At 40.8% G+C, this 7,560-nt stretch overlaps 1 long non-coding RNA gene across 1 annotated transcript; it reads right to left on the reverse strand.

Annotated features, from left to right (window-relative positions):
* On the reverse strand, positions 597-5,385 carry LOC109721196. Its single transcript, XR_002219170.1, has 2 exons — positions 4,965-5,385; positions 597-825 (listed from the first exon to the last, which is right to left on the reverse strand). It is a non-coding gene; the product is annotated as an uncharacterized LOC109721196 (long non-coding RNA).

Below are 7,560 nucleotides of genomic sequence, written 5' to 3' on the forward strand. Positions count from 1 at the left end.
CTTTGCTAGAACCAAACCGATGCCCGCTTTCTTTCTTGAGCCGAGCCGGGTCAAACCTATACCCTCTTTCTCTTCTTGCTTGAATCGATGCCCTCTTTCTCTTCCTCTTTCTCTTTCTTTGGCTGTTACCTTCATTGAATTGCAGCATACTTAGGGCACGATGCATCACTTCCCTCACCGCCATGTTTTCCATTGTCGTTTTCTCTTTCGTTTTCACAGTTTTCGATGCTAGAATCGAAGCATCCTCCAAATGAAATTAGGCACGATGGCGAAGCATTTCGTTTTTCTTCGTCGTGGTTTTAGATTTTGGATTAATCCACCATGGAGAAGAGTTTTGAGCCGTCGATTCCTATACCCCCACGACTGTCCATTCGGCTATATAATGACACCTCTAACAGTCATTTTACTTGCATCTGATGACCCAATCTTTTTTTACCCGTAATGTAGCGTCCGGGCTCGAGTGGAAGCCCACTCGGCGCATGCACAGACCCACCGTGTACACCAAGCACCCCCGGTGCACACTAGGCATTTACAACAACAAAAGAAAGAAGTAAGAATATATCCTAAACCTAGCGATCAGAGCAAGCACATAATTCTACCACAAAAACAAGTCTAGTACAGTTACATTCACAAGATATCCAATAAGTTTGTACAAATGGTACATTTTGAAAGCTAGGAGATCTCTAAACAAAATACAATTATATATCTTTGAAACTAAAATCAAAAGAAAGATGTCAATGGGTTCATCTAAAATGACACCGAGGAGGCTCTAGCTAGTCGCTAACCCGTTGCCACGATCCCAAGCCTCTCCCACTGTGGAAGGCTCTGAAATAAAAACAAACAACCAACGGGGGTTAGAACTATTAAACAATAGTTTCCAATGGGTAAGCCGCCAAGAGTGACGAAATATACCACTAGGTCAACTGAGGCAAGATAATTGATAATTGAAATATGAAGCATAATAGTAGGAACTGAAATGAAATGGTTCTACTACTATCCTGCCTCTAAGTGATATTGCAAACCAACATGAATGTGATTCTACCACTATCATATGTATAAGTATAAAGATACAAGTTTACATGTATGTCCTTTTTTATGCTAAGAGCAATAGTTAAAGGGAACTCTTCTATTCTTATCACATGGCTAAACTACTGTACTAATCAATACCAACTACTATGCATGTCTCAACTAGTTGTGATGTACAATGTAATATTTACTTAACTTTTATCCAATCAACGAGGGACTTACACATGGTAACGTCCCGACTTGTGCCGTGCCTAATGGCCCTGTGGTAATCAACATTCCCCTTCTAGGAATGAACCTTGCACACAATAATCCACTTCGGTGCCCAATCCCGCATGGGCGATCAGTCGTCGCAAAGGCTAATTTCGGAGTGCCGGCTTATAGGAAGCGACTCTCACAAGCTTGTGCGAATGAGCACAAAAGCAAGCAAGCGTGATTATATACGTCATGTCCAAGGCCAAGGGTCTCGATCAATCATGTCTAAAACATGAAATTTCAATCGTCGACTCGAAGGTCGGGTACTATAGCATATATGTCAAGATCCTCTTTTCAATCAATATGGGAATGCATCCCTACCAATATGTAACATGTTTCAAGTATGTAAAGATTTACAACTCTTTATCCTAATAAGAATAGTTCTATATATCATGCATAACCATGGGGGCTACTAGTGTATACTACTTTCTCTATAGTATGTAAGATAACAACTTACTAATGCCATATTCGAAGAATACGAGGATGTCAACCAAGTCCATGTTTCATGTCATGCATATGCCTTGCTACATAAGTCTCTACTATATGAAGTATGAAATTCATCATGCAAGTAATAACCTCTCTTTTGGCTAAGCAATTATGTACATTTGCCATTTATGTCTTAATCAAGTCATTCCATTGAGCTTATGGTTGTTACATCACATGCTAGCCAACAATATACACACATATTGTAAGATATCGAAATTCGACGATATTGGCTAACTTTGGCCAAATGGACCAAAGTGAGCGATTAAACGAATTGGACGAGTTCCATTCGGTGTTTCAATATGTTTGGAAGAGCAAAAATGAGTTCCAAAAGTGTTGGAATAGTTTTAGCGTTATTGGACGCGAAAAGAAATCAAAACAGATTGAAAATCAGCAATCTGGAGCTGTTGTACCGGTACAAGGGTGATGGCTGTACCGGTACAACCATCGCAGCCAGGCTGCGTAATCTCGGGTTCGAAGGCTTCAGGCGCTGTACCGGTACAAGGCTGGCTTGTACCGGTACAAGCTCTGCGAAACAGGCAAACCCGAGGCTCGGTTTGCGCTCGGTTTAAGGGCCTGTACCGGTACATTGAGGCGCCGGCAAGCATGGGTTAATTGCAAAATCTGTTAAAAATGGAGGGCTTTCTTAAGCATTTTGTTACAATAGATGCGTTATATCCCTCTTTTACTCTCAGGCCCTTTCCCTCTACTATCTCACGAGCCCCTCTTTCGATATGCTCTCTCTCCTCTCTATGTTGAGATGAGAAGAAATGAAAACGAGAAAAAAAAAGGAAAAATAAGAAGAAAGGAAGAGAAAGAGAGAAGGTTTTGGAGCTCTTCCTTCACGCCTCATTCTTGCTAGGGCTTTGCTTATGAGCAAACCCGAGTAACTTCACCCTTTTCGATGTAATTGGTTTGGTAGGTTTGGTGTTTTGATGGTTATGAACCTAATGACTGGAAATCATGATTTACTTCACAATGAACTAGAACCGGGCCATTAGCTCTCATGATCCTAACCTAGGTTAGATTTGGGTTTTGATCTCTTTTGAGGGGTTAGAAACCTAATTGCTATGCTTATAAACGCGTAGGCGAAGACGGTTCGTCGATCCGACAAGTGGGTGCGAAGATATCGCCATTTGTTGTGCTAAGGGGTTAGAGCTAACCCAACGAAAATTAAGCGGCGACAAGACTAGCACGAGAACGCGTCTCGGAGTGCTTTCGGCATCACCCAAGGTGGGGGAGTGCCATACCGAAGTCATCGGGCAACCTTCTATGTCCAAGTTTAATGTTGATCTAATTGCATCTTGTTATATCCATATAGGGTTAAGAAATGATTATTGTTGCTTATACTTGCATGCTAGTAGTTCAATAAATATATTTTGCTTGGTTGGTTATGATCTAGTATGCATGATGATTGTTGATGAAAACTACTTGTTGAGAATCTAGACCCTATATGAGATGATTAATGTTTATGTTGCTAAAGAACTAGTATGATGAAACTAGTGTTAATAATGAGTCAAAATTGATGAGTGGCATCTAGTTTAGAAAACTATGACAAGTGGCATCTAGTTAGAAAAACTATGATGATTGACATTGATGATGTTTCCTTGAGATGATCACATTAGTGTAGTTGAGACACTATGAGATTGGGTACAAGTATACCTTGATTCCATGATGATATTACCCTCAAAGGGGTTGTTGCTGTTGCTCGTGAGATGATCTTGCTCACATTGCCTGTCTGCGCTTGGTGGGGTCGCTCCCCTCAAGTTGTGCGCTCCGGAGTGTGGTCACTAGAGAGGCAGCCCTGCTTGCTGCTCGGATAGCCGCTTGTTATCCGCAGGCGTACTCGGGGATAGTCCAGCTCGACATCCCTAGGAGATTGATATGTGAGCCTTGCTTGTGAACCTTGTGTTCACTTGAGGATTGGGTTACCCATTGAGTCTTACCCATGATTGATGTTCATAGTAGCTATTCATTGTTCATATCAGCTTACTTACTTACCTAGTGGCATGTTTTATAGTTACTATGATAGCTGTTGTAGATGTTGATTGTTGCTTACTTACCCAGCTTTGTTTATTGTTCATGCATTCATGATTCCAGATTGAGGCATAGCTTGATATAGTTGTTTACATACCCGCTTTCCGTTCAGCTTAGTTTTGTATATATATTGCATATATATCTCTCTATGCCTACTTGAGACCTAGTGGGTAGATCGGCGGAGTTGGCGGCCGAACCCACTGGGAACTATTCGTAGTTCTCACTCCCGTGTGGTTTTGGGAGTACAAGTGCACAGGACAGCGGGCCTTCGTCGATGGATCGCGGTAAGGGCATAGCGCCCTAGCTTTGATAGATAGCTTTCTTCACCTACTTGCATTAGCTCTATACCCTGTACTTTTGGTTATGCTTTGAGAGTAGATGTTGTATAGGGTGAGGTTTTTGGAGAGTTCATGATGTATATTCATTTGAGAAAAGAATGCAAGTTGTATTAAATGTTTAAAGTTTAAATGATATCGAAAGAGGTTTGATGTTTTCAATGATGTCTCAAATAGCTAAGTTGCTCTCTTTTGTATACTTGTATGATTTTACTTGTATCGCTTGCTCTAGTTGGTTGTAGCACTGTTCGTGCTCTCGTTCATCGTTGTTTGATTGTGTATGTATTCAAGTTGTGTTCCTGGGGACTTGTTGTACACAATCTGTTGCTTAGCCTTGGGCGGACAGGGAAAACTCCGTCCGTTCGGCGGTCGCGCCACCGCCCTCGAACCGGACCAAATTGGTACCGTTTTCGGGCCGCGCGGTTGGGGCGTGACACATATAGATTACAAATATTAACATGTGATGTATCATGTTTTCCTTTAATTATAGCAAGTATGAAATATTGCCATTTAAGTCCAAACACAATAGCTCCACTAGTCATATAGTGTCTCATATGATACTACCATTCATCTTTAACATGCATATACATATATATACTTGAACAAGAGAAGGTTAATATCTTCAATACAATTTCATATGTTTTTCCACGCATGTTATAGTCACAAGTTCTCTATTACATAGAGAAAATACCATTTCATATGTAACATGTATATGCCATGTGTCCAAAAATTCTATGATATCAAGAATAGCATGAAAAATCATCTATTAGGTCCTATAACAAGATAGGAGATATAGAGGGAGTTTACTCATTTCAGTGAGATCAAACCTACCGGATAACTTCTGAAATCTCGTTCAATCCTCCGACGAAGTTATCCCTAAACTTCTTATGCCCTAAAAAAAATTCCCAACGGTTTACAAGTTTCTAAAAAGCTTACCACGAAATTCACCAAAAATCAAATAGAAAATAGATAAAAATTATCTTAATCCCGGAAAAATTTGTGCAAAGCCAAAATCAACACAATGGAGCTTCAAATTCAACCTACAAGAGTGTTCTACTGTAGTACACTAAATTTTAGCAAATTATGAAGTTCGAGTGTTAGAATAGTAATTGCAATTATTCCACATCTTTTGAGGGGTGGTCGAGAGGTTTTCGGCAAGTTATTGGAGTGACTAAATGGCCGGAAGTAGGAAAGTGCATTGCAAATGAGAAATTCTGAACTTTGCACTGAGTACCGGTACCAACTTGCCCGAGTACCGGTACCCAACACAGCAGCTGCGTGGCTTGAGGCTATTTTGGTCATTTCACTCTCAAGACTTATCCTTATCAGCCCAACTTGCCCCCTGCAGTTGGTTAGGAGGTGCTGGAGCTCAGAGAACAGGGTTTGAATACCTCTCTTTCTCTCTCTGGGGTTTTAGGGCCTTATTGAGTGGAATTAAGTGATTTAAGCTTCTTTTCTTCCCCTCTTTTGTTGCTAGCTAATTTGAGAGGCTTTGGAGCTGTTGTAGGTTGTGGGAGAAAGGAGTTTGGAAGTATTTCGCAGGCTCAACTCAACAAATAACTGAGTTGCAACTTGGTAAGGTGAGTATACCATTCTCTCTCTAGTTTGATGCTAGCAGTGGATTTAAGCTTGTTTCCTTGCTTCCTTGTTACCAGCTGGTTTGGGGAAGTTGTAGCAGCTGTAGAAGAAGGGTTTTGCTGCGATTCTTCAACTCTAATCTAAGAAAAAGTTGAGTTGAAGCTATTGGAAGGTATACTACTTATTAGCTCTCTAGTTGGATGTGTTGGTTGTAACTTCGAAGCAGTTTTTAATGCAAGTTCACAGCAGGTTCGCAGTAGAGGATTTGACTCCTTTGGATTGAGGTTTGTAATCTTTGAGAGGTTAGATTTGGTGTGTTCTAACCTGATTTGAAGTGGAGTTCGAGATTGGATTTTATATTAGGTATAATTCTACCTAAATGAGATGTTTATGTGAACTATGATGTAGAGAATTGGGTTAAGCTTTTAGCTGACTTTAGCATGCTTGTTAGGGTGCTTGGTGACCAGCGAAGACCTTCGCTAGCATGATCGATAAGAATCGTCGACTATTTGGTGGGTTTGACCTCACCGAAATGGGTGAATTTCCTCTATGTTCCTATTAATGACATATAGAATTATATACATATTTCAAATGTTTCTACGGTTATTAGCGACGATTTAAGCAAGTTATTGGTGGTGATAAAGGCATTTACCTCATATGGCAAAGTTATACTCAATTTGGTAGAGATCTAAGGATGTTCAACATCTTGCATAATAGCTAGCATACTTGTGCAGACAAGTCGCAAATGATTATACTATGCTTAGAATAACAAGGATGGCATGTTGTTCTTATCACATAATTGCTGTTGTATATGCATTAAACATGTGAACCATGTACTATAGAATGATCAGCATACTTATATAGATAAGTTAAACTTGGCATTTAATTGAGAACTAACATGAATTTTATGTTACTAGCTATGCTTTAGTTGATAACTAGCATTTGATATTGTATTTAGATTCCGACCTATAGGTCGGTAGAGGACATTCTATGTTTGAGACATGACGATTGCGGACTTTGTACTATGGATCTTGCTTGGTTGCCATTGTGCTCATTCACACATGCTTGTGAGGGTCGCTCTCCACAAGCCGGCACTCCGGAGTTGGCCTACGCGACAGTTTGCTCATTTGTACGGGATTGGGTGTCGAAGTGGATTGCCGTGGGGAGTGTATACTACCACGGGGCCATTAGGCGCGGCGCAAGTCGGACCACCTTATGTAGGTCCTTACGAATTGAACAAAGATACTAAATTGTATTGCTATAATGGTCACTACTAGATTGTCACGCCCCGGGACCGATACCAATTTGGGCCGGCCCGAGCACGTCAAACAGACGCCGAACGGACAGAGTTTCCCCTATCCGCCCAAGGCTCATCACCTGTACATTTTCAAGTAGAGAAAAGCACTAGCAGAAACATACACAAACGGCTTACACGAGGGTAAGCAATAGCCACGAGTGAAAGAAAGGAAACTAAACATCTACTCAAGTATTATGTTTCAACTTTTGATCACATACATGTACACATTTCATCCAACTTGTACATTTATGATTCTTTACATTGCTTGCATCATTTCTTTTACATCACATTTGCTCAAAATAAATATTACATTCTTTTCTTTCTTTGCTTTATACATCAACATCTTAAATCATCAAATATAAAAGATGATAAAAGGATATACTACTAACAAAATGTAAAGCCCGACTCGGGTGGCCTCTGACTAAGGTGTGATACCTTTACCGCGGTCGCTCGCCGGCTCGCTCGGTCCCGGCTCTGTGGAAATAGTGGGGTGAGAACTACAACAAAGTTCCCAGTGGGTTCGGCCCCAATCTCACCGACTTTCCCACTAGG

The sequence above is a fragment of the Ananas comosus genome, linkage group 15 (genome assembly GCF_001540865.1).
Source record: "Ananas comosus cultivar F153 linkage group 15, ASM154086v1, whole genome shotgun sequence".
NCBI lineage: Eukaryota > Viridiplantae > Streptophyta > Magnoliopsida > Poales > Bromeliaceae > Ananas > Ananas comosus.